Source organism: Mycteria americana, chromosome 3 (assembly GCF_035582795.1).
Source record: "Mycteria americana isolate JAX WOST 10 ecotype Jacksonville Zoo and Gardens chromosome 3, USCA_MyAme_1.0, whole genome shotgun sequence".
NCBI lineage: Eukaryota > Metazoa > Chordata > Aves > Ciconiiformes > Ciconiidae > Mycteria > Mycteria americana.
In genome coordinates, this window is record NC_134367.1 from 89911399 (window position 1) to 89937007 (window position 25609).

Here is a 25609-nt window from a genome sequence, read left to right on the forward strand (position 1 = left end):
AGGAATGTTTACACTTATGGAAAACAGAGGGGCAATATAATACAAAGCGCAACAGATAAGCAGACAACATCGAAAACTTAAAAACATTTAACCTTTGCTAGCTTAAATGCACTTTGGAAACTATTTGAAGCCATGCAAAGATATTCAGATTTCAAAGAGTAAGATACTTTAAACACTTGAACTAGATACCAACATAGAAGCTCTGAAGGAGTTAAGCAGCTAATGGAGAACCTGAAGGGAGCACTTTGAAAAGTGCTCCCTTCCAGTCACAGGAACAATACACCTGCAATGCACAGGCTAGAAAACTTGCAAATACAACTGAACTGACATTGAGAGCAGAGCCTTGCATAGGCTAACTTCACTATTCTGACAGCAGAACCCCTCTGCTGGTTTGTTTTAAATGGATAAACCCTTCCAGTAAATGCATCAGCTATGTCATAATTGTAACCAGAAAGCAACCAATCTCCCCAAGATTACAGAAAAATCCACACAGTTCATTAACCATGTAATTATTACTGCCATCATCCCACCCACTACAAGGCAAGATGCATCCCTCAACCAGGCTTGCTTCACTGTAGCTTTATGAATCCAAAACTCATCTCTCTAAACCAAATAGATCTAAAACTTGGATTAAAGACAGCAAAAGTCAGATTCAGGTAAACACACACTGATTGTCAGAAAGCCACATATTCACAGCGAGTTTTTCTTTAAGAAGAAATCTTACAGGTTTGTAGCCAAAATTTGCAGTACATATAAGAACACAAGCATACACATCTGAAGAATTCGACATTTAGCCTTCCCTCAGTGGTGCACAGGTGCTTAACTGCAAAAAAGATCTTGGAAGATCTGACCAGATCAGCTAGTTACCATTCTTTGGCTACCTACCTAGAAAGTGCTCTTCTTGAAATACTTTCTTGGACAACAAACTTCTCTTCCCTTGCTCTCTCTCACAATAAGCGATCTGTACAGGCATTCACATTGCACCCATCCAAGCTACATGCACCATCCATCACACAGCAAAGCTGCAGCACACATGGTCAATTAGACCATTGGCCAGCATGCCATGCCACCCCACTCAAAGTAAAGCACATGCATGCCTCCAGGCAAATTTCTCCACCTAATGCTTCATCTCAGCAGTTTCAAATTGTGCATCCTAACAGCTCACAGGGACACACACAGAGGGGCTTAGTACACCCTGAGCCTGGCAGAATACGCCTTCACATTATATCACTGTATTTCCTTCTGTAAACTTAATTAACAAAGCAGACGTTTGTGTTCCAAAATGCACACCATATTCTAATAAGAAAAATACCTAGAAAAAAAAATCTTTCAAAATCTAAATAAAAGTATAAGGGTCTTAAAATAAGGAAGGATTTATGAAAGCCCCTATGCTGGCATGAATTTCAATCCACGTAAGGTACAGTTACTGAGACCAATTGGAAGTAAGATCAGAACAGGAAAACAAGAAAAAACTTGCATATTTGGACATCTTCAAATTGCTTTAAATATCACGGATAGACCATTCTTAAAAAATATCTGCAACAGACATCTGCCATACATGGGAAAAAACCAACCAAACAAAAAATGAACTTGGATTTTTATTTTAAATCTGCCTCACAGAGCATATTTATGTGGGCTTATTAATTGCACTTATAAAATCCACTGCAACCAAGCCTGTGGTACAGAAAATATTTAATATATATGCAAAACTTACTACTTTAACTGAAATAAAAAATAAAATACATGTCCTAAAAATAAGCTAAAACCATATGTCAGAAAAACTACCCAGTGTCTACATATGACCATCATTACAGTCTTTAAAAGAATATAGAAATATTTTAGACTGCCTATGAATCTTGGAATTATATCCATTTACTTGGAAGAGCTTACACAATCATGGCAGTGGTTGCAGGATGCCTAGAAAGAGTCTGTCAAAGTTTCTCACTTATAGTCACTACTGTATTTTAAATACTCTAAAGAGTGATTACAAATTTAAACCTGCCTTTTAAGGAAAAAAATCTTGCTTCAGTGGAAGAACTCCAGATATTTCACATGAATTAGAAAGTCAATCATTATGTTCTCACAAAGATAGTTTTCTTAATGAAAGAAATTAAAGGAATACTCAATCTGAATAAATTTATTGCCCAGGACTAAATACATTAGCCAGGATTAATGCACTTAACCTGAAACAGAATTATCTTTTTTCCTACTATTATAAGTACACCCTTGAAAATGTCTCCATTTGTAATAACAGATGGCTTTTCATCAGAAACCACAGACAAACAGTTTCAAGTCTTTTTTTTAATGCAGAACTATATTTGAAATAACAGTTGCACAGCAAAAAAAATTCTAATCTTTGGATAGCAAAGTGCTCTTGCAAACTAAAGCCATCCTTTCTAAACCAAAAAATATTCATGGGACTCCAAACCTCATCAGCCATCACTCAGTGGTATCGAGGCCACAGACATCCAACCCAGTGATTAGCACCATGTGCTAATACCATAGAGGCTGCATCATTGTATGAATACCTGACAAACAGCTTGGCGGCTGGGTGATGAAAACCCCACAAATTAACAATTAGAAGTGAACCTACTAACAGCACCAAAAAATTAATTGCAACTTTAAAAGAAATGTTATTCTTAGCATAGTACACAATTTCGGTCAGTCTACGCTGTTTGAAAATTGAACTTTACTCTACCAAAACTACTTCACCCTTTGTCTTTTGCCCCTCCTGGAACCAAACCAATCCAGTTTTTGAGCTCAAGATGCATACCTTAGGCAGTAATGTAATACTACTACTAGGCCTTAAGTTTATTTCTACCAGTTATTCTTATCTTCAGTTTCCAAAACATCCTGAATTTTGAGCAAACTTGAAAATGCACACCTGTATTTGTATGCATTTAGAAGTTATTGCTTATACTCAGAAGCAGACTTCTAGCATAAATACCTAATTCAAATTTATAAGCTAACAAAGTTTGAGATCTAATCTTTTTCTTTTATTGTGTTTGTTACATAAACATGACACGGAAGAGTAGTTGGAAACCATAGTCCCACTATTTGTCACTGTTCTGCACCCTGCAGAAGCCCCTAAGGAGCCCCATTAAGTACTGTGCTGCAGGCACCCGGTGAACAGTGTAGCCCCACAGCTGAACCCTTACCAAATCAATACCCTGCTGGTTTCTCATGAGGAAGCCCATTTATTTGTAACAGGAACACAAGAAATAAAGAGCTCACTCCTCACGTGATTTTGAAGAAGTCAATATTGTCTCCTCTAGTGGGACAGTGCCCATAGTTCAGACCAATAAAATCACTGCATGTGACCGACTATGCATACAGATGAGTCGCAGCTATAAACATGTCTGGGAGGACTCCCCGTAATCTTTGAATAAATTTGCATGTATTCTCATGATTTGGATTGTTCTATAGGAGGAGAGGACAACCATAGCATCATCTTGGATAATAATTCTACTAGGTTTAAAATAAGGCACATATGAACTACAACAAAAATTCATATTAAAAAAACCAGTAAAAATTCATAACTGACTCTTGCGAAAAAAGGATCCATGCAACATCAGGTACAGCTAAAGAAGTTGTAAAATAAACACAAATTAACAAACAGACCCAAGACAATTTGCATATCATGAAGCCCAGATCCAACATCTAACTGAAGTAAACTCCAAGGTTTATACCCTAATTAAGAAGAAACAAAGCAGGGTTTGCTCTGTTTCTTGTTAAGTATTAGCTACACAAACAGTTTCTGGATAAAAGGGGAAAGCTTTGAGCTTTTAACCACGCTGTACCTGATGGGAACAGGCAGTAGAACGAGCAGAACAAAGCCATCAATCTCACCCTGCCTTTGGGCCACCAGCTGCTGCTGGGCTGCAGAGCCACAGCCATGATGCATATCCTGGTGCTTTAGCTCTAGTTAGTTACAGCCCAATCAATAAAATAGGTCTCCTTACACCTCCTTGCAACCATTTCCTTTGTGTCATTTCTGCATTAAACTACTGCAATGCATTTTTTCCCCAGTGTTATTCTTGAAGGCCAGCTGAAACTTCCTGTTGTTTCAGGATACTGCAGCCGGGCTGCTGAGGGGAACGGGTTGGTATGTGCAGTCTACCTTCACTTCATCGACTGCCCTGGTTCCCAAACATTTCTGGATGCAATTACAGGCAACTGGAAATCAGTGCAGTGAGCCAAGACAGATGCAATGTTCACGCTGTTCTTCTGAAAGACAAGCGGCAGAATTAGCCTTCCCCTGTCAGTCTCCCAAGCCTGAAATAACACCGCACAGTGGAACAGCACACTGCTGAAGTGTATGCTGCAGTCCTGCAACTTCCAATTAAGATATTAGTGGGGTGGGGAGGGGAGGTTTGTGCATCTTTAAGGCACACCTTTAAAGGACACAGGAAACAGAAGGATGCATAGTATAGCAGGAGGTCAGTAAGGTATTCTGCGTTTTTGTTTGGGGTTTTTTTGGTTTGTTTTGTTTTTTAAACAGAAGATCATCTGGGGTGCCACTAGGCAGCATGTTAGAGGGGACATTCTGACAGCTCCACATGGGGTAGCATCCAGTTGCTTACTAAAATCTGTCCATTCTCTTGGCAATCAGAAAACAAGTTCACCTGCCCTCCGTGGAGGCAGACAGTGACAGCAGTACCCATGACATGGTGCCCTTAGCTTTCAGTTCTTGAGCTCACCCTTCTGCGGACCCCTGCCCAACGAAACAACATTACCTTAAGAAGCCAGGCACATTCCCTTTTAAAAACATATTTCATTTTGTTCACAAACAAGATTGCTTTTGCATTATTTTAACCTAATTTCTCCTACACTTACAGAATACAACTAATAACAGCTGAGCAATACTCTCCCCCTTATAAGTTAGCAACACAGGTCCCTCCACCAGAATTGTTAGTGGTTTTTTTGTCGTTTGGTTTTTCAGCAGAATAGGATTAGTTTCCTGTTATGACAAAACTGCTGAAGAATACGTGATGTTGAGTCATCTCTTGTTTCATGACACAAACTAGTCTGAGGAAGATGTCACTGCAGGATTAAAAATAGTCCTGAATTGCCAAACTTAAGCTAAATAAAAGCTGTGTCCTTCCCCATAGCATACTAGCAATTTTTTTTTTTTTTCATCTGGTATGTAAGACAACCATGAAGAAAGAACATCTTTTATCTAGAAATGACACTAATTTGACTCTGGCAGAAGTTAAGACAGAACTCTTGTAAAGTTCAACTCCCTTAAAATCAGTATACATATAAAAGATATCTGTCAGCAGAAATAAAAACAGCTGGCAAAGTCTTTTTTTTTTATCAAATAAATCTTTCCTCCTGCAAGTGTGTGTCACATGATCAGATAACTGTTCCACTATACTCTGTATGCTTTAAATTAATTCTGAGCCACCAAAACCCTTTCATAGAAAATTCTATGCTCACAGAAATGATCACAGAGGCGAATGATGTAAAACATACTCAGTTATTCATAGCAACTGCAGCTGATATATATAGATTTTGTGCACAGCCTGTTGAATGTGGAAGACTGCAATACTGCCTAATATTTTCTTAATAAAATCCACAATTTAGATTATTTTTTTTTCAGGTCACAGGTACGCTTGTTATTCCATATAACAATGGCATATGTAAATTTTATATTCCATATCATATACTCAAAATGGAGGGGTTTTTTTTAAAGCAGAATCTGCACAGCTTTTTCAGAGCCTGACTCAACCTTCATGTTTTCAGTTCTTCATAGTCATTTTCTCATTAGCAATTTCACTTCTTGGCTGGCAGAGTAATCATCAAATGCATCAAGCATCAATAGCCAGACCAAGCAAATATAATTATTTCTTAGACACGTACAGAGCTTTAGATTATAGCTAGTGTTTACAGAAGTGGTTTTAAACACTTCAGCACTATAAATAAGAGACTGGTTCCTGATTTAAGACCTCTAAAATTGAGCATCTTCTAGCCACATAGTGGCCCATATTCATTGTTCACATTCTGCTAGATAATTCCCAATAAAACAGATCTATCATTTGAAGATAACTTTGCATTTCAATGTTGAATATGCTTCCTTGTTTTCCAGAAAGACAATCATGAGCCCTGAGGGTATGTTTACATCTGGAGGAGAACCTGCAGATTAAAGCCAGTGAGTGTCTTAACACAAGAAACCAATCCCAGTTTACACAATCAGCACGATTAGACTGCCTCCTCATCTTTCTGTTTTGAAATTTCTGTTCCTTCCCCAGTCGGCTTGGGTTTTTTGAGTAATCCTCCAGAGCTAACGTCCAGAAAAATGTCAGACATCCAGTGTCATAGGATGGGATCAATCATGAGGAAGAAACAAAGAGATTTAAATACAACTGCATCAACAGTAAAAAAGATAACTTATCAAAATCTTCACTTGCTATTAGGAAAAAAAAGGGGGTGAGGGGGCATCTGAGGACACAAATAGATAATCTCTTCCATTACTGAAAACCTCTCAGCATTTGGCTATTTAATATACAAACATTCAGAGAAACAGTCTAATGTCTTTCAGTACCAAGAGTGACCCACATCTTGTATCACAATGTTATACAGAATAGTTCACAAGAGCAGGAAAAAAACCAAGTAGACCTTTCTTGTACATACACTGTATATAAATCAGGCTTTAAAATTAAAACTTGATTTTCTAAGCATTGAAATCCAAATCCAGAGTCCAACTTTTAACAAGAAGTAACTTTAGCAAATGACTTGTTTAATAATCCTGTGGTCCTGAAAAATGCTGCAGCTTATTGTTTCAGGTCTTCTGCAAATAATAGAGGAAGAATTTACAAGGGAAAAGCAAAAAGTTAAAAGGGTTAAATAAAAATGCAATACTAAAATATATGGAGATCTAAAGGATTTATTTTGCTTGTGCCAGGCATATGAAATGCACGTTTCACCAGTGCTGTTACAGATGTTCTGAGTTCTCATGTACTCCTGAAGTATAATTTTCTAATTCACCGCAGCATCTTAATGAAATGAAATAGCAAAAGTAAGCATTCATTTCCTGAAACTTGAGTTCAAATCCTGATTAGGTCACAAAGTGAAACAGCTCAGTCCTACAAGATGATGCATCTCCTGTGCCTTACATCCAATGTCTATTCACTTCAACAGGAGTGGACACACCTATACACCTCCTAAGGTCAGACCTTGTGTTCACAGGGAAAGAGAACTACAAACTTAGTTCGGTGAAAAATCTGTTTGCAACTGCAAAAACATCTCCAAAATAGAGTATAACTTCAAATTTCAGATTAGCTGAGGCATATGGAAGGCATCAATCAAAATTACTGTTGCAGAGCACCAGCTCCTATTCTCTTGGAAAGGGATACACAACTGCACTCTGCCTAAAAAACAAAACCAAAGTACCATCAAGCTGCAATTAATTTAATTTTGGTGGTTTTCACTTGCTTTTCTTGCTGCTGGCCATTTTGCAAGTGGGTAGACATACTTCATTTGTTATTTTGCCCCTTTTTTTTTTTAACTTATCTATCTATATACACACACAGAGAAATTCCACATCTGTCAAGAAAGATGGAGTTGTCCAAGTCTTAGGTCCTACAGCCCTAAGTAACAGATCAGTCACCAGCACAACTGAGGAAAAAAAATCCCACAGAATTATTGAAATAAGTAATCTTACTTCTCATCTAGAGAAACTGTAATTGAGATAACAGATTACTGTATTTGCAATTAGGAAAACATTGGGCTTAACATCAAGAGCAGCACTACCATAACTGTAACAGTTTTTCCTTAAACCCTCACAGTGCCTAAAGATCTGTCTGCTAATGGGACAGGTTGCTTTACTGTACACACAATATAATAAGCATATCCAGTATGTAGTTACAACATACCGACACTTGTGGAATGCTTTTCCCAAACACTATCCATTTGCAGTCTGCATTTCTGATGTGATTAAAAACACTCAAATAGTTCAAAACCACAAATGTGAGTACCATGTGTAAATATTCAGTCTTCCCCACACAAAGGGAAAAGGGTGACTTCCATATCACTAATTCCTACAGGTTAGACTCATGGACACTTCTAAATCACAAGTTAAGCAAAATTAAACCTGGTGGCTTCCGTGTGAGTTCAGCAGAAAAATGAGAACTATGTAAGAGTGTTTTTGATCTATTTGTCATTCATATCATTGAGAGTTAGTTTCTAACTCATTATGCATGTTTACAACATGTTGTTACATCCTACCTAAATACTGTTCCTTTATCTGGCATTGTTCTTTTCAATGAGCATCTTTTTGGTGAAACTGAGCATGCAATTAAAAAACCTGAGCACACTACTAAGCCTTTTTAGACCCATTAACTTTTTTAGTGTTGAGTATTTAAAGCGAGTTTAGGGGAAAAGTAAGACAAACGCAACTAAAAATTGTTGCTTAGGAAATAAAAAACCAAATACAATGGTGTTTTTTCTGATATAGAAAAGTAATTTTTTTCCTGGATAATTCTTGTGTTAGGCTAATTCTAGAAACAAACCGAAGTCAGGATTTCTCCAGACATATTGACTTAAAAAAAAAAAAAAAAATCATCACATTAACTAGGCATTTTCTTGTTTATATGAGCAACGATGCCTTTTATTAAGGCTTTTTTTTTTTTTAACATTTCAACTTCATTTCCAATTATAAAAACAAATTTTTCCCATTCTTTGCATTTTTCTTATTCAGTCATGTTAAATTTTTGTTGACTATATTTCCAGGTTAAAAAAAAAACAAAACAGAAACCAAAACCAAGCCAACCTCTCCTCACATATAGAACATTTAAGTGTTGGAAAACAATCATACAAAAAAGCCAATCTTGAAATAAAAGCATGACTCCTCCTACCCTCACACCAGCATATGAATCAGCAGACACTAACATATTTCATGTGGTGAAATTTCTTTTCAGATGAGTGTATTGTAAAGCAGTACACAAAAGAACACTTAATGCTGTCTGTCACAATCATGTCTATTTACTTCCTCTTGAAACTGCATTGATTCTCTCAGATATTCGATCCCTGGACTGCTGCTACCCATGTTCACCAGGAACAGCTTCTCCTCACTACAGCAACATGTCCTGGAAAAATTCTTCATCTTATTGGTAAACAGCTTTGTTTACATGACAAAACAGGACACATCAGCCCTCCCTAAGGAAACTCTTCAGCTCTGGAGTTCCTCAAAAAAACAAGCCTCAGAGGGTCTTGGTCACAGGTGAAGTCACAGCAGCTGTTGCAGGGTACAAGTGCTGAAAGGGAACCACAGGTCCTGAAGATGCTCAGAGCCAGGCTCTGCTTGCAGCATGTAATCCAGAAACAAAGCGTGGAGCACCTGACCTCCACACAGAGCACCCAGAAATACCTATGTTAGCACCACCTAAATACGACTCTTCGGGTGTTTAAAGCAAAGCACAAGAAGAGCAGCTGCACTGACATCCCCCTACCCCGCGGCATAATTAAGCAGCTTACAATCTTTCAGCACAAGGAGGAGGGACACTTGCTTTCAAGTAAGTCTACTGCTGAAATAGGCTAAGGAATCTATTTCATTTTACTATTTTTCTATTTCTATTCTAATTGGAAAACATCGCTCCTTGTGGACAGTGCTACAGGAACTACAATCACACCAACATACAATGGTTATGCTTATTGTAGATGTAAAATGAGAGTCAACTTTCTGTCAATGAGGCTTTGTCAACACACAGTTATGCAAAGTAGATGAAAAGCCTAATGTGAAGCAAGAAAAAATAGTCTATATTGTTGTAATTTTTTTTTCCAGTAACTGCTATGACATTTTTAAAATAGAATAAAATATATTTTTTTATATGAAGGATTCCTCCAAAAGTCTGATATTGAAGCCATTACCGTGCAAAGCTTTGTGGTAAATATCATTAAGTAACAAATTGACTTGATGGCCTACCACCACCATATTACCTTGTAGTACACAGTGCCAGCAGTAACCTTACTGCTATAATAAAACTTGTTTCCCCAAATGCACACCATATTTATTTGTTAAATATATCCTCAGTAACTGTAAAATAAAAATCAAGAAGAAGGAATTAATGGATTTTTTTTTAATTAATTTAATCTAAAGTTGGTTGGGAAATAAGTTCTCAAAAATAAGAACTAAATAATTTAGAGACTGTTAAAACATAATTTTCAATTTATTTCAGCTACAAGATAAGTTTAAGAGAACATACCGTTCTTCCAATTAAAATTAATCCAGTTTTTTTTAATTGCATAAGAAGCATACATATGCATAAAACCAAAATACACATGAACAAAAAAAAATGCACTTTTGGAAATTACTCATTCTAGGAGACATATGAATTAAAAAATATTAAAACCTTTTTCTCTCTTTATTAGAAATTCTGATAGGAGATAATTGCAGGAGTGAGTCCACAGAGATTCTGTTCTTCCCGACTGTGAACTCACATCGCCAGCAGCAGTAACCAAGCAGTAAACAAGATATACACATGTCAAGGACAGACTTTACTTCATACGTACAAGCCTGGGAAAAACTAGAGGTCATTTATTTCCACCAGTCAGAACGAATACTAAGGACTCATGGTAAGATAAAGCCAAAACACCTGCTCTACTAAGAGCTACTAAAAGTTTGTGGCAAAACTGGAAGCATTTCAAAGCCGAGAAAAGTTTCTGACCTGGTCTGCTTGCAAAATGGGACAGGATGGCAGGGGAGGAGGAGGTTTCTGTTGCGGACACCTGGGAGAAAGCACAGCCTGGGATGACATTACTAAACCTACAACCACCGATTAAATATTGTCTTAAGGCAAAAATTCTACACAGTGAGCTTATGCATGCATTACCGTTTGTAGCTAAATTATTATCTGCAATAAACTGATAACCATTCATTAACTTCTGAGCATAAGAGACAACTGGCAAGCTATTTCATGCCTCAAAGAATTTACAGCAAAAGGGAGAGAGGTAAACACACAGTGCAGGTGACTTTGTATCTGGAAAATAAAATGAATATTTAAAAATGCTGTTACCTTCTGGCTGTAAAATGGATCGACATTGAGATGTCCCAACAAATGCAGTTTTTAAAACTGATACTGAATCCTTATGTGCTATCAAGCAGAAAAGCAAGCATAATCTTTCAATTAATAACAAACAGCTATTAGTAAAGTACTTTTTAGTAGAAATGAATTTTATAATTAAAGCCTACATGAACATATGAGAATGAGTACCAAATACATCCTTCACAAGCAGCCCTAACTGCAAGGGTCATAAAATAGTATGTGTACAGACAGTTATAGCTTATAAGACTCCATGGGGGAAGGTTAAAAAGAAGATATGAAAATTAAAAATTAGTAAGTCTACAGTACAGTTGTTCTGAACAGACGTATTCCAGAAGTCGCAACTCCCAAGGCAATCTCCAAGGACAAGGAATTTGGCTCCATAATTATTTCTGAAGCACTTGGGAGTTCTGTAAATTATTTCAACTGCCTCAAAGCAGATTAATAAGGGAAGGAACGCTGCAGGAGAAGTGACCAGAGCCCTACACCAGCTCCCCCCAACAGAAAGCCAAACATCACTATATTCTGTGCACACAAAAGACTGACATTGCTGAGAGCTACCTGTTCAAAGGCAGGATGTGTCCTTTAATAATTCAATTCCTCCTGAGACTCAGCAACAAGGTAAGAGGCTAAAACCAACTTTGAAATAGGATATTCACAATTGCAGGTAACGTCCACGTTCATTGGTACGGACTGTGATACGCTCTTCCACCACCAGGCAGCATAACCACCCCGATGCCACCATGCAAACAGCCCCAGGCTCTCCAGCTACATGTCTAGCATCGGTGCTTCCAGCCCACAGCTCTCCCGGCCAAACACAAAGACACAACTTTCTACTGCCCAGCCCAAAATCCAGTTCCCTCCACACCAGTTTGCATACAAGTTTTTAGAGATCTTTTCCATTAAGAAATCCTGTTCATTTAAAATGCTTTTATCCTCTCCTTAAGATGCTTCTCAACTTCAGGAAATTCAAATCTTGTACAGAAATTATGAATCTCTTCCCAGACCTGTATTTTCCACTTCCCCTTCATTCTTTTAAATGTTTGCATGAGTCACACAGAGGGGCCGCAGCCTTGTAACTTTCCAGGGAAAATAAGGACTGTAGGTCTCACCTTTCAAAATCTCTCTGAAATTTTTACACATACATGCAAAAATCAGAAAGCATGTTTCATTACCCTTCATACCATACATACATTGCTACTTTAGCTTCCATCTGCTAAATTCTCTCTGTGACTTGATAAATGATTTATATCACAATATAATCCATGGCAGACCTGTACTTTAAAAAACTGACATGTTCTTCCTTTACAATCAGTTTTTCCCAGAAATGTTTAATATCCCTTCTGCTTAGAGCAGCTCTCTAGGTTATGTCTCCTGAGCCCATCTCAGGTAAACAATTTTTCACACTGACGTTTCCTTTAGTCTGTTGTAATTCAGACTCCACTGGCCTCTCTTCTGTTTTCCTATGGTATCAGTTAAGCTGCTTTTTTTCCACACATACACTTTTTTCTTGGCCCAAGGACAAGCAAGTTTCACAGCTTTTGAAGCTGGCAGGAAACGTCATGTGATCTAGCACTATAATATTCCGATCTAGCAAACTGCACGGGCCATAAAGTTTCGCACAGCAAAGCTTTCAGCTCTGGCAGAATTAGGACATATTTTAGCAATTTTAAGCCATGTTAATTCTAATATACGTATAAACCTGTTGGTGTTGGACTTTTTCTTAGTGGTACTATTAAATTTATAGCAGATATGCCTTCTGCTGCCTATAATTACTTTTTAAGATGTTCAAGTGGGCTAAGGTCAAATATTGCCCTCACAGTGATATACAAACATATAATTAAAATATTTTCTATTTTACATGCTATCAACAACTTCTAAGTATATGGGTGAATGCAATAAACTTCAAATCTCTCTCAAATAGGTAAGCAATGAAAGACCTTATTCAATTTCATAGATTAAGCCAGCGACAAAACAAGGACTCTAATCCTCCAATTATGTATCTGAACTACAAGGTCATCCTTCCCCTGTTGTGTTCCTCATACATGCATTAAAATATACCCATCAGCTGAGAATATCTTCAGTTTTACAAACAAGCAAGACAAATAAAAAAGGACACAAGTGCTGCCATTCTTTGCTTTGATTGACTGCCTATCCCAAGTTGTGTTTCGAAGACTGTCTACGAAGGCTTCGTCTGGCGGCAGAAAGGGAGGAAAATGACAACCAACACTTACAAGTGAGAAAACTTACAATAGACTCTTCAGATAAAAACTTAAGTAAAGTTACATATATTATTGCAAAGGGAATTTCTATAAAGGCAGTTTTCTATAAAACTGCCTTGCTATAAATTTATAGAAATACAGAAATATATCTGTTCCTTTATAGAAATTTCTATAAAGAATTTCTATAAAGGAACAGAAGGGTAAACCTTTCCTGAAACACAGAATAAAACAAACAGTACAAAAATAAAACTACTGAAGTCTTGATAAATCTAGTAACTTCCTAATCAATGAGAAGTTAGTTGAATACGTATCTCAGCACAAACACACACACCATCTCCCACGCATTTATTTATTTTTAATCCTAAATCCTGTAAGGGGAATTAACTCAGCACAAGTGAATCCAACCTGTGTTATATTTTATATATATGCAACAGGATTCTCCAGTCAGCACACTTTTCAGTAGAAAGGTGAGTCCTGTAAAACAACCCCACCCCAAATTTCCACAAAGTCTTTAGAGGGGTCTAATTGTTTTGCATACAATCCTCAGCATGTCCGCACTCCTCATGGAGTTTCATTAAAAATCTAATTTAAGTAGTTTTGACTTATCAGAACACACAATAAGGCACTAACCACATAAAATAGCTAGTGTAATTCAATCAAAATGACTGCCAAAGTGGCAAAGGCTATTAAGTGGCAGCAAAACCTACATAAGCAATATACAGACTGACCTCATGTATAATAAAATACTAGGTATCTAATAGAAGTGGCAAGATTAACTTGTTTCAGTAACTTGGTCGCTAACTAAGAGCCTTTTTAACTCTCTTACTATTATTATGCCTGACCTGTCACTCTTTTTAGTGCTCATCAACACAATTCATCTACTGTCTCAGTCACAGAAAGGGACATTCTTAGAGTAAGAGATACTATTCTGTGCTTATTTTGGGGAATAAAACCCAAACTACAGTTGTTACAAAAAAATGACATAATTCTGTAATAGATTTTATTAAAGATAAAACACATTTCATTGCTATATCTGTTTTACACCTGATGTCCTATATATCTTGTGTGGATTACTGCATAGCCTCTTTTTTTTCCTGGGGCAAAAACTTCAGATAAATCTATCATCATATGTTGAGTTTCATACAGTATTTCAAGAAATTATTTCCCCAGCTATTCCATCTGTTGTACAGCAATATCAACTAATAAGAAGATTTTAATATGACAAGTGGATAAAATTTATAAATGGCTGAGTAGCCAGTCTTATTTGTTAAAACAACATAGACACTTATGAACCTAAATCTCTGAAGTGGTTTTCTGTGCCACTTCAATTTTTCTTTTTAATCTTTATCCTGGTTTCAGCTGAGATAGAGTTAATTTTCTTTATAGTGGCTGGTATGGGGCTATGTTTTGGATTTGTGCTGAAAACAGTGTTGATAATGCAGAGATGTTTTAGTTGCTGCTACACTAGTCAAGGCCTTTTCAGCTTCCCATGCTCTGCCAGGTGCAGAAGCAGCTGGGAGGGGACACAGCCAGGATAGTTGATCCAAACTGACCAAAGGGCTATTCCATACCATATGACATCATGCTCAGTATATAAAGCTGGGGAAGAAAAAGGAAGGGGGGACATTTGGAGTGATGGCATTTGTCTTCCCAAGTAACCATTACGCGTGCTGGAGCCCTGCTTTCCTGGAGATGGCTGAACACCTGCCTGCCCATGGGAAGCAGTGAATGAATTCCTTGCTTTGCTTCGCTTGCGTGCACGGCCGTTGCTTTACCTATTAAACTGTTTTTATCTCAACCCTCGAGTTTTCTTACTTTTGCTCTTCCGATTCTCTCCCCCATCCCACCGGGGGGGAGTGAGCGAGCGGCTGCGTGGTGCTCAGTTGCCGGCTGGGGCTAAACCACAACATCTTTCAGTCTGTTTTTGCTTCTTCAGAAATCTTGACTAAGATACTTTCAACAGCTAGAGGACTTGGAGTCAATGCACCACAGAAATCACAGCAAGCTACACAAAGTACAGACCCACATCAATATTCACTCAATGCTTAGAATATCTGGATCCAGAGTCTGATCAAAAACATCTCAATTTTTTTTCAGAGGAAATTAAACTGCAGTGTACTAGCCTGGCACAAAACTTTCTCATCCTGTACAATATTCAATAAAGATTCCTAGCACAATGATCTGCAAAGTGGTACTTGAATTTACTCCTCACACACGTCAAGTTGCATATTAATGGAGGAGGTAAAATTTGTGAGATATACTTTTATACACAGTAAGTGTTCCTCAGTATACCACTTATCTCAGAAGGAGCTGCAAGCTCTATTTCTGTGATGGAAAACAGCAGCCAGGACGCAGCAAGAGGAAGAAGAGGTGCTATAGTTTGTCTTATCAGGGAAAAGATGTACTTAAAAAAAAACAAGACAGCACTCCAGTTTGAACCTTCATGTTAAAGAGAGCTGCTTTCAAGCTTTTCTTGACAAATAAATAAAAACAAGTTTCTGGCCTTTGAGAAGCATGAAATACACAGAACAAAGATTTTACATAGGAAACATACATAGTTTATTTCATGCTCAGCATTTCCTGAGACAAATCGTTCCTCTTTGAGGGCAACACCTCACCAAACATCTCGTCTCAATTTCTGTCCCCCTATTCTACCACGATCCTTCCCACTACCAAGAATCACACCACCACAGAAATCGTCTTTTCAGGTCACTAGCACACACTCCTAGCAGTTGAATGAGCCATTTGAATTAAATTGTATGAATGAGCCATATTCATTTGAATTGTAAGAAAGGGCTTATAGTTGATAAGAGTGTTTTTACTCCCTCTTCTTTCTCAATGATGATCTTTTGTCCTTTTCTGCACTTCTACATCACAACCACTCCACTCCTAATCACACCCTCCTAAGAAGTCCTTCTTAACACCTTGGCTGGCTTTTTTCCTTTGAATGCTGAAACCTGATTACGCAGGCAGCACACAAACCCTACGTGAATGGCCAGGCAAGCCCTCCCCAGTGAAGCCAAAAGTTGTATTTCCTGCCTATTGACTGCAGGATCAGGTGCTCTGATACTCAGAGGACAACAAGATAGTTTAGTTTAGTTTAAAAAAATATTCGGTCTTTAATTTCACTTAAGCTTGAGCAATCAAGCTAATAGCAGAACAAGCCCTGAGCTGAAGGCAGCTAGCAGCTAAAATGATAAACAGGAAAGCTAAATATTGCATGAATAGGGGATTACAGCTTGACTTAGCATAGGAATTACTCACTGGTGTTCAATCAATTGTGCCACTTGGCGCCGACCCTACAGTCATCAGGACGCCCTTGGGAATGATTCAAAACTTTACCTTGGCCTCTAAATAAAAAAACCCTCCCATTCAGCCACAGAGGCGTGCTGTGAGAATTATGATTGCAGGAACTAAGCACAGATCCTGAAATAAGTAAAATCAGTGACAAAAATAAAGTCAGAAAAGTCAAGACACTCCTGTGTAACCAAGACATCAGCCAAAGAGAAAATATTTTCTTTGTGCTAAAAAACAACTGAAAATGCCTGCAGTATTTCTTCTACTAAACTGAAACTAATGGCAGGAAATGCTTCTGGGAAAGTAATATATGGCAGAAACACTATTGGGTAGAGGAATGCAGGTGGAGCCTGATTGCCCAGGACTGACCCAGGCTACAAGGCAGAAGAAATCCTCCTCCACACTAACAAGCCAGTTGGTCCTGCACTCCTGAAAGCCCTGCTTCTCCTGAAGATATCCATAAGAGCTTGGAAATTCCCCTAACTGCCCTTTTTAAAGTTTCATTTTTAGCTACAGCAGACTAAAAGCTAGCTACAACCCAAAGACACAGCCCTGACTGTCCAACCTTGACCTGTCCCTTCAACGGCCACTTCAGCTCCTCTCTCCTCCCACCAATAATTTGATTCAACGGCACTGAAAGATTTTTATATTTTGGTGAAGTATGTTTTCTGCCAGCTTATCTCCCTGCACCAGTATATCCTAGGTCAGATAAGCAGCAAAGCTGCCAAATGAGAAGCAGAAGGAATATGCAGGAAGGGGAGCAAGAACTCGGGGGAGCCGTAAGAATAACCTGCCCTTCCTTTCAGCAGCTTCTAGCCAGCACATCAGGTAGGCTGTCACAGGGATCTGTACCCCACTTCAAAACATGAATAGGTGGGGTGGAGAGACATGCCAAAAATTCTAAGCCTCACCTATATAATTCTGAATAATTCAAAACAGCTGTTGCAACTGGTTCTGAAGAAGACTGTAGATGCTTCAAGAGAAAACATCATCAACCCATACACCACGCAACCAAAACCACATAGTGGATTTCGAGAGCACAGCCACAATGGAAGCAACCACTAACAATTAATGAATTCCAATGCCTATGGACAAGATATTGTTAATAGTTCTTAAAGAATTTAAACAATAAAATCCCTAATGCAGTGTAAAACTTTCAGCAACTTACGCAAAATTAAAAACTTTCTTGGAAGATATCTGAAACTAATTATGTCATTACATATTACATTAGCTAGAAGTTACTCATATTTTAATCACTTATGTTTTCCCTCGTAGCACTAATTTTAATTTTGTACTTCCACAATTACAATTCACCCTAAGAAAATGAATACTAAAGATAATCTAATCCACATGGCTTTATCATTTCATGGCTTTATCATTTACCACAAGCAAAGAATATTCATGCAGAACATATTAATATTTTAAAACATTAATATTATGGACTGCACTAGGCAGAAAAGAAATATAATATCAGGTGCGGATTGCAGATACATAGTAAAGCCTAAATTCAGAAGAATTTACAAGAGGACTACAACTTAAATTGTCAGTCATAGCTTGACAAGACAACAATTTTCATATGATACCTTTCAAATTACAGAGCAGTATAAACATGGAAATTGTAAACACAAAATCACAACACGGTAAGACCTTCAGGGACTTTTAAAGCATGGCTAACCTTACATTTTCATTTTCCATAAATGACAGACACGGCAATAAACACTTGACCTGGGAGAATTTATTTTTAACAACGCCTCTCCCTTTTCTATTTCTTCTATTATTAACAGGGGCAAAGCCAGGTTGGCAACAGAAGGCATTAACAGCAGCCTTGAGACCGCAAGGCAGGGGAAGAAGGGAAGGAGATGGGCAAGGACCCACACCTTGCCTAAGGCAAGCCCAGAGCATCCAAAGCAGTAAGGAGGCATGGAGTGAGGACCGAAATACTGCACAATGGAAAGGAGAGAGTTTACAGCAAACAGAAACTGAATTACATTCCTAAAACAAATCTCCAAGTGAAAGAAACAGTCAGTAGAGGAAAACACCTACCAAGGGATATTCCTAACAGGAACACAGGAAACTCCTGACCACCCTAAAGGGTGCTGTGAGGGAGGCAAATCAAATCAACGGGCAGGCCAGGACAACTTAGTATGGATGCTATCCTGAATGCCAGAGCTTCCTCCTTCCCCACCTTCAACCTGACTCTGAGCAGAAGGAAAGGGAGATGGAGTCTGTAAGCGTAATTTCTGCTACAGGCTTTATTCCTCTAGACACGAAAGTTCAGGGCCCTCTCTGGAGGAGATACTGCAGGAAAGCACAGTCAATAGTCTATTCACTCTCTCTTGCAGATTTTCCTGGCAGCATGGGACAGCAGCCTGGAAGCCACTTCTCCTATGGCTCCAGCTGGTATGAGGACAGAAAAAAGCATATCTATCCTGCTCTTTGTAAGGTTGCTTCAACCTTCACTATTGCGGTAAGATGACATGGGGAGGGAGACTACCTTCTTAGGAAAATGCTACTTTTTTTAGGCTATTAGTCCTTCAGCTACAGATAGAAACATTTCTGTTGGTGGTTGTGTGCAATTTCTCAGGTCTTGGGAAACATTCTCACCCATCTACATGGAACCTGAAATTCTGATACTTTGTATATCTCGCGTCTCACATACTGTTTTGTTTCACTTCCTTTGCCTTTACTTCCCACAAAACCAAATACATCAAGAGACAAGAGCACTGCAATTGCACTCCTGATTAGTCAGAAATGCTACATCAAGTTATAGCATATAATTTCCAGGATTATCCTGCCTTGGAAGCCCAAAAACATACCTGGTCCTAATAGTCATACTGTTTCAACACTGTAATTACCACTAATCAGATATAATTTGTTTATATTCCTCTACTTCATATGAGGTTATACATCTTGAAAACTACTGGAAATCTGTCTGGAACTCTGACTATCACTGAAGGGACATGAAACACGCCATACTTCTCACATCTTAAAAATGTTATTGCAAACAAACTCATGGCACCAAGTCATGCTGACCAACTTTAATTCATTTACGTGTAAGTGTAAGAATTATTTTTTATATATAAGTTTAAGGAATTTTAAAAACCTTGTTATTCCAGTCTATTAACAATCATGGAAATACCATAGCCTACAAAAGAAAAAAAAAAAAGCTTTTTTGGAGGTATCGTTTCACATCTAAAAAAATATAACTGTAATACTTAACAATCTTCATTTTATGAGAATTCATTGAAAGTTAACAATCAAAGAATGTATCACCAAATAGTAGTTTTCCACATTTCAGTATTCCTGTAGAACAAAATACAAGTATACCAGGAACACCTAGAGCAACAAAACAGTATATTTTCAAGAAGCTAGCATAGTTTGAAAGCTATCTCTATATTAACCAGCAACATAAGTATTTTTCAGAGATAAATAAGGAGACAGTGTAGATTTTATAGCCTCATGCATTACTGGAAGTCTCATATATGCTAAACTTCTATCTGCATAAAGAAAGAGCATCCCTTAGCTCATACCTCTTAATCACCCAGCACAGCTGGAAGCAGCAGAACTCAGGCGCTGCACTAACAGAGACACTCTCTTTCACACTTAAGGAAGTGTCTTAGGTTTGTTGGTGAATGACAGCACCTTCACAGAGAAATCCCCATTGCTACAGAGCCAAAATAACCTGCTCCTCTCCTCTCTCAACCTCCCAATTGCAAGTGAAAGAGATACACTTGGAGGGTTAAGGGCTAGATGTCCTCAGGCAGAGCTGCACCAGTCCACACCAGGGCTACAGTGGTATGAAGGATCATACAATCAAAATCATCCCCCTCATCACTCTGAATCAAACCCTGCTTCTATCTACTTAAAATATTCCACACTGTGGTTATAACATAATGGTATTTTTGTACCTTCAGGATGCCATTAACCTAGGTACTCCATACTTTAACAATGGTATGACAACTTTCATTATGATGATGATAATAATATAATGTAATAATAATTAATAATAATAATAGAAACCAGCAGCTAATTTAAGAGTGTGTCTATGCTGAAGACACAACACTGAATGCACAGTCCTGAATATAAAGGTTATTGTATGTATTTGGCTATTTTTAAGCCAGGTGAAGTAGAGCAGGGAGCATACACTTGCTGGCCTGTGTTTAGCACTTTGTAATTGCCCAACTATTTACCAAATTCTTGGCTATATTTCCCATACTGCAGTAGTGTCTGCTGCCACAGCTAGTTTACCAACAGTCCTAACTTAGATGTTTTTCCTCTCTCTAGATATGTTTACAAAAGCTGCAGTAACACAAAAACACATTCATACTTCCCCTTATTCCATTACTATGCTTCCCCTTATTCCACTACTGGAGTCTGAACCTCTGATCTTACCCAAACAAGAAACATTTATGTCTTTTATTTCATAGTCTACATATAATATTGTACATTACCTATTCTCAAATATTCACATTTCTTAAGTGTCTCTTTCCTTTAAAGGCATAAGTGGCATAGCATTTGGAAATAGGCTAGTGTTATCTCTTTTTCCTACTTTCTCCAAGACACAGGCTCTAGGAAGTTTGTTTGCCTGTTCCCAGGTGTCAACCAGGACTTAAGTTTTCTTGCAGTGGACTCTTGTAAATACAACCCATCACAGAAACATTCTGTAAAAAGCGAACAAACACCAAAGGTGTAATTGACTTTCAGCCTCATTTTGACTCCCATTCTATAACAGACTGGGTATATTTTCAATTCAAAATCTGAAAGCCAGACCAAGCAGTGCCATCACTACCATGTACCTTGCAGGAAACTCAATCAGCAGGGATTAATGGCCATTGAATACACAGAGGAAGAGAACTGCCAAGCACCAAGATGCCACTTCTGCATTCACTTATCAGACAAACAACATCTTTAAAAGCCATGTAAAGATTTAACAAGCTGAGCAAACTGAGCAACATCACCAGATAAAACGGATAGCCTAATAAATCAGCGTGTGCAAGCAAACTTTGCAATGTTAAATTGTCCTACATGAAAAGTCAGCACTGATTTAGGATTATTTTGTTAAATTGAGATGTTAACTGGTTCTATCCAGATTTTAACAGAACTTTTAATCTGAACAGCTACATAAAAGCAAATTCTAATAAACCATAAAATTAAACAAAAAGGAATATTAAAAATAGCACCAATGAATGGCAGAAAAGAGGTCAAACAAGTCTTTTCCTATAAACTTAAAATTTTGCATAGAAAGTTGAGAATATCAGTATTTTCGGATTTATTCTGACATCATCTATAATCTCATGTAACGTTAACAGCAGAACTCTAAACATATAAGCAACTCAAGTATTCCAGTGTTTGCAGTACTTTGCTTTTTTAAGGAAATAAAAAAATTCAATCATCACACCCACTTGACTATACTAACTGCAAGCCTGGCTTCTGACCCTGGCAAGACAATAGAGACTATTATCAAAAGTAAGACCATTAATCGCCTGGATGAATAAAATCTATAAGGAAAGAGCGACTACAGCTCCCGTGAAAGGACAGCCTCCTTTTCTAACTTGCCCAAATTCTGTGAGGGTTTCAACACATGTATGAACAAAGGGGACCCACTCAACATAACATAATTGTGGACAGGCTAAATTAAGCTACATTGACAGGGACTGGAAGAAAGGTCATTTTATAGACTGATAGCCAGGTAAAGGATACAGAAGAAGAAAAAAATAAGGTGTAATAGTCACTTTCCAGAACAGAGAAAGATGATGGAAGCCTCTGGGGATCACGGGCAATTAGCTTTATTCACCATCTTTATCAAAGTCCAGCACAATGAAAAATACAGTGGAATTCCCTAAGTTTGTAAATGAAACAGATTTCTTTACCCCCCCAGTCCTGCTACATAAACCTTTAGAGAGCTGTACTGCCTCTGATCCCACCTTAAAGAGATATTAAAGCATGGAAGAAGCCATACAGAAAATCTTTTGTTAACAAGAGAGGAAGAATCTGTTCTGTTGCTTTCCTCAGTAAGTTGTTGGAAGAAGATGATGGCCATCCAAATCTTGTCAGGCTTCCGTAAAAGCACAAACAGCATGTTTTCAGCCAGGCACTGACCCTAACACTACAGATACTCTTTTGCAAGGAAGGTACCATCATGCAACATGTCATGCGTTCTCTCAAGACACTGCTTCCATAGAAATACACACTGTCAACAAACACTACTCTTCTTTATAAAAATTTATATTTCCAAGCAAATCTTTACTATATATCCTACTTCAGGACAGTATTTGTTTAATTGCTAATGGAATATAATTCAAAACAGCTAAGCTATCATATTAAAACGGGTATAGCAGAATATTTTAGCCCAGCCTTATATAAAAAACAACATGAACCTATTCATTAGAAAATACAGGATTATCTCTGAAGTAAGAAGAAACCACAAAAGGGGAGACAGTTACTAAAATTTGCCATCTGGTCTACATACAACATGGACCTAATAACACTGACCAAAAATTTTAACTTCACTACACAAATAGCACCAACAGCCCAATAAGGTAAGGAAGGGATGTTAGTCTTTCTACTGGTGCATGCACTAACTATATCTATATATATATGAACACTTCAGAATTTTAAATCCACAATAATATTCACTTTAATTGAGATAAGACTAAGCAGAACTACTGAACTAGCCAAGCTCTCCTCTCTGAATCAAAGCTGCAAACTCTGCCCCCAACAGCCACCCTTACTCTGCTTGGGTACCTCACACCCTCACGGTAAGGACTCAGCCAAGGTCACTGAGTAAGTCAGCACTATAGCAAGTCTGTGACCCCAAATCCTGGTGAGACCATGCTGCCTCTCAGCAGGCAGTCCAGAAATAAGATATTCTGCACATTATTACTCATCTTCTGGTTCACCCAGCACTTCTCACACAGCCAAAAGCTGCATCCAACAACATTTACTACTACAGGTTGGGAGACAAAAGTAAGTATAGAATTACACTTCACAGTATAAAGCCTCAAACATTAATTTTATATATAGTAAGATTGCTAAAATGCTAAATCAATGTCAAGCACAAGACCTTTTTTTTTAATTTGTGTTCCTGTACTGCCACCTAAAGATCAGAGACAAAAACAGGAACAGTAGTAGACATGTGACTTTTATCTGTAGTCCTGGAAATGAGCGGTAATGTTTTTTCTGATACATGGCTTTGTTCAAAGATCACACTGTGTATTAAATGAAAACCAGGTTCATGAAACAGTTCAATTCCACATCCCACTTCAGCAGTACTTCACCATTTTTCTAATTTCCATACATTAAAAAAAAAAAAAAAAAAAAAGAGACCTATGTATGGATATATGTATCACTCACTAATTTAACAAAGTCCATTGAATAGGAAGCCACTGCCTTTAATTAGATGAATAAGAAAGTCAGCTTGCACAGTCTTGATCTATAAACTCCATCTAGCCATGGTACATTTTGCAATGGAAGCTAGATCGGTGAAAAATTATTTTTAACTTCCTTATTTAACTTTTTTTAATTTAACTTATATCACTATTTAGAAAAAAGACAAACTTTCACAAGTGCATAACCTTTCATGATATATCAGTTGGTAACAGCACTATTTCTCCCAACAAACATTGCCCTGGTTACACTTCTATATCCAAACACTTCAGATTCATTTTCATTCCACCTGTTGCTGCACTCAGCCTGTTTTCTCAAGTCTGCAGCCTCTCACGACTTGAAGTTGAAAAGGTACAGGCAGTCACCACCCCGAAGGACTCTGATGTCACAGGTCAGGCTTCACAGATATATTAGCTAAAAATCTTTTTTGGTTTTGTTTTTTTTTATATGCTGAGGTTAGATCCAAGTGTGGCCTGGAACACACTATCAAACTTTTCTCTGGGAAAATGATGATCACATTATCATTTCTATAAACAGAAGCTGAGATGCCCTGTAAGGACATGAAGCAAAACACCGGGAATGTTTCAATAAACAAAACATCAAATACTTTTTTCTTTAAAAAAAAAAGCAAAGGCTAGCAGTATTGGATTGTTTCTCTTCTTCAAGTCTTGGTAATTATACATGGTTTTGGACTACCTACCAATATGTTTCAGGTATTAATGTATGGATCTCCTACAAACAGATCTATCACAATCTACCTTGCTGGAAAATTGCTAAAGGGTAGAAAACTGTTGGTTTGTTTTTGTTTTTTTTAAACAGACACAGAAAGCTACTATGGGTTTGTCAGTTTTCACTTGTAAAGATTTGGGGGAAGAAAGAAGCCATTTATTCAACGCATGTCTCAAAACCACGTGCTCCTTACACAGGATAAACTTGCCTAGGTGACAGGAAACTCAGCCACCTCACGCTGCCTATTTCATGACGGCTGGTGCCTAACGGCTGTCGTCACCTCTACGAATGCCCAGGGCAGAGCGTTACGCAGCAGGGAACAGCGTGACGCTCTCAGTCATACGGATGGTTTCCCTACGGCGCTGCAGCGGATGAGAACTTCAGCCTCACCACAACAGGTAGTTTTGAGCAGGAGGGGGCAGTCACACACCGCTCACCACGGCCCGTTACCCCCACCACCGCCGCCGGCCAGGTCAGGCCTTCGTCCCCAGAAGCGACAAGCCACCCAGCAGCGTTTGGCCGCTCCTGCCCCCGCCAGGCTGAGGAAGGCTTCTGAGGGGAACCTGGCGCCTCCTGGCGCCTCCAGCCACCGCCAGCCCGGCGCGAAAACCCCGCCGAGCCCCGGCACAGCACCGAGCCACCTCCAGCACTACCGACTCCTGCCGCCCGCCCGCCCGCCCGCCCCCAGATAGCCCAGGAAACCCCCGCCCAAACTTCCCGCGCCCAGGAAGAGCCGCCCTGCCAGGAAAGCCTTAAAAAAAAAGCCCTCACTAAAAAGAGCGGGAGGAAGCGGCAGGTCGCGCACCGCAGCCCTGGCGGCAGCGGCCCGCCCCCGCGGCACACGGCCGCCGAGACCCGGCACAGCTGGCCCCGCCGGGAGAGAGAGAGAGAGAGAGAGAGAGAGACCCCCGCCCCGCCGCGCCGCGCCCCCAGGCC

The 25609-nt window shown here is 38.6% G+C and overlaps 1 protein-coding gene across 3 annotated transcripts in view; it reads right to left on the bottom strand.

Moving 5' to 3' along the window:
* Positions 1 to 25609, bottom strand: part of SMYD3 (SET and MYND domain containing 3) — a 427585-nt gene that overhangs the window by 401671 nt on the left and 305 nt on the right. The gene's annotated exons all lie outside the window — the stretch shown is intronic.